This window comes from Plecotus auritus, assembly GCF_963455305.1.
Source record: "Plecotus auritus genome assembly, chromosome: 1".
NCBI lineage: Eukaryota > Metazoa > Chordata > Mammalia > Chiroptera > Vespertilionidae > Plecotus > Plecotus auritus.
Genome location: NC_137770.1, coordinates 179,981,878 through 179,984,927, shown reverse-complemented (window position 1 = coordinate 179,984,927; position 3,050 = coordinate 179,981,878). Strand labels below are relative to the sequence as shown.

At 51.9% G+C, this 3,050-nt stretch overlaps 1 pseudogene across 1 annotated transcript; it reads left to right on the top strand.

Annotated features, from left to right (window-relative positions):
* The first annotated feature begins 290 nt into the window (after positions 1 to 290).
* LOC308250413 (endosome-associated-trafficking regulator 1-like) lies at positions 291 to 1,418 on the top strand (annotated as a pseudogene). The gene has a single exon. The product of its transcript is annotated as an endosome-associated-trafficking regulator 1-like (transcript).
* The last annotated feature ends 1,632 nt before the right edge of the window (positions 1,419 to 3,050 follow it).

Here is a 3,050-nt window from a genome sequence, read left to right as displayed (position 1 = left end):
TCAAAGTATGCATATGCACACTTACAGTTAAAGTATTTATATCACTTAATAACATCATTGAAATTGTGAAGTAACTCAAGATACTTATGGTTTTTGGAAAAAAAACCTGCTTTAGCCACCTATGCTGGCCCTTGTAGTTCGGGCGCTTGCTTCCGGCGAGCGGAGCAGAAGCTGTGGCGAGAGGCTGGGAGCAGCGGCCAAGCAGCAGGCGACCGGGGTGGGGGACTCGTGCCGGGCCGGGGCGGAGCTGGAGCCATGGAGCCGCGGCTGCCAGGCTAGGGAGGGCGGTGATGTCCGGCTATGCGCGCCGCCCAGGCATCTCCCCGCTGTCCCAGGCCCGCAGCCTCCTCATTCTGGGTGATTTTATCTATGGAAAGGGGAAGGGCACTAAGCCAGGCCCACCAGGAGCCCAGGAGATACACTTTGGAGAGGAGGAGCTTGCGGACCTGGAAGAGGCAAACCTGTTCTCCTTTAAAGAGTTTCTGAAAACCAAGAACCTCAGCCTGCTGAAGGAGGACTCGGCCAACAGCAGTCTCCATGCGCAGGAATCCAAGAGGCACTCCCTGGGCCTCAACTGCAGCTCTCCGCCCTCCCAGCCCGTGGGCTTCAGCCTGGAGTTCCAGCAGCCGTTTTTCGAGGACCCAATGGGGGCTGGTGACCTCCTAAAGGAGGACCAGGATGAGGACGGGTGGAATGGCACCTACCTGCCGTCCGCAGTGGAGCAGACCCACTCGAGAGTCTCGGCCAGCGCATTGCCCTGCAGCATGTACATCTCCTTCTTCAGCCGGTCGGAGCTGGCAGGGCCCGAGTCCCTGCCCCCATGGACACTGAGTGACTCGGACTCCCGGGTCTCTCCCGTGGCGAGTCCCAGTGCAGACTTTGCCACCCATGGAGAGTGTCTGGGGGACAAGCACCTTCGGACGCTGCAGATAAAGATGAGAACTCGAAGCTCAGGAGGAAGCTGACGGAGGTGCAGAGCTTCTCGGAGACACAAACCGAGATGGTGAGGACGCTGGAGCGCAAGTTAGAAGCAAAAATGATCAAGGAAGAGAGTGACTACACGACCTGGAATCCGTGGTCCAGCAGATGGAGCAGAACCTGGAGCTGATGACCAAACGTGCCGTAAAGGCGGAAAGTCACGTCATGAAACTGAAACAAGACATAAGCTTGCTCCAGGTGCAGGTCTCTAACTTCAAGAGGAAGAATGAGGCCCTGCGCTCAGGCCAGGGCACCAGCCTGACGGTGGTGAAGCAGAACACGGCATGACCCTGCAGAATCTGCACATGGTCATGAGCAACGCACACACCTCCATCAAGCAGCTGGTTTCCGGAGCCGAAACACTGAACCTTGTTGCTGAGATCCTTAAATCCATAGACAGAATCTCTGAAATCATGGAGGTCAGGGAGGAGGAGTCTTGAGAAGCTTCTAGCTCGCAGCTCTGTTTGCAGCCTTCAGTCACTGCTCCCTGGATGTGAAACGCCATTGTGTCTTTAAATAGCAGTCTTCCCAGTAAAGCTGTTTATCTCGAGATGCTACTTTCATGACTGAGAACAGTATTATAGCAGTGGAGCTGGTGAGCGACCCCGAGGTTTCTGTCCATGCAGCCCTTGCTCCCGGGTGAATCCCTGCAGTAAGACATGACCCACTGGAAGACGTGTTTCTAAAAGCCACCGATGGTTCTAAGTGCTGAACATGGGAACAGCAGTGCTGTGATACGAGTCTGCCATTCTTATTCCAGAACACTCACTCTAAGATAAGTTCGATTGCTTGTCCTTGATTTCACAAGTAAAGGAAAACACTAAATGAGCCGAAATCAAATGACTGCCTTGGACAGGGCCTCCTGCCTTTTCGCCTTTGCTCATTGCCCCTCTGGCTCAGTCCACACGGGCAGCCTTCACAGGGGCGGCCCTGCGACTGGCGGCCTGAGTGTGGGCACCCCATGTGGTTGGATGCTGCTGTCCTCCTGTAGGGACCAAGGTTGGCACGGATTCTACACTGTGAAGCCATCGAAACGCACCTCTTTAGGGGGCCTCGGGTTTGAAAAAATGTTTTGGATGGAGGGTTTTGATACATGTTCCAAGCGTCCTTCTGTATAATGAAGTCGAATCCAGAGGATGTGCAGAGCCTCCTGGTAGCACGAGTCTCCCGCTGCCGTTCCTGCCGCTTCTGACGGAGGGAGGCGTGACGTGCACTCAGTGCCTTGTGGCTGTTTCCTGCAGATGTTATTTTTTAAAATAAATGTTCCCTCCTGTTCAGATTGACAGCTTTCTTAATAAATTCTAAAATAAAATAAAAAAACTGCTTTAATTATGTTGAAAGGTAACACCATCTCTTATATGACATTCTGTTTGTTATTTTGTTTAACTCAAATAATAATATTCATTCTAGTAATATTAAAAGTTTTAAATAATAATGAGAATTATAATAAAAGTTATAACATATATGCTTACACAATCTTATCTAATAAAAGAGTAATATGCAAATTAACCATCACTCTGCTACACCCACAAGCCAGGCCCACAAGCCACGCCCATAAGCCAATCAGGAGCAAATATGCAAATAAACCCAACCAAGATGGCTGCAGCCACAGAGAGCAGGAGGGAGGCTTGGGTTTCCCCTGCAATGGAGGAAGCCAAGCTTTTCGCCTGCCCTTGCTGGCCTAGGCCCCCACTCAAGGCTACAAAGTTTCAATGATAGAAGATACATAAACCCAAACAGAAATGACGGCAGCCACGGAGCTGGAAAGAGCAGGAGGCTAGGGTTGCCCCGGGCGATGGAGGAAGCCAAGCTTTCCACACACCCTGGCCAGCCCAGGCCTCCGCTTAAGGCTACAAAGTTTCAATTATAGAAGATACATAAATCCCCCCAAAAAATGGCTGCCGCCACGGAGCAAGCAGAAGGCTTGGCTCTGCTCCAGGCTACAAAGTTTTAATTGTAGAAGAAAAATAAATTTTAGATCCCAGGGCCTCTGCTTGGGTCGACAAGGGGCGTGGCCGGCCTGCAAACCACCACAGGCCCCTTGCCCAGGCCACCCCACACCCCAAGGGAAC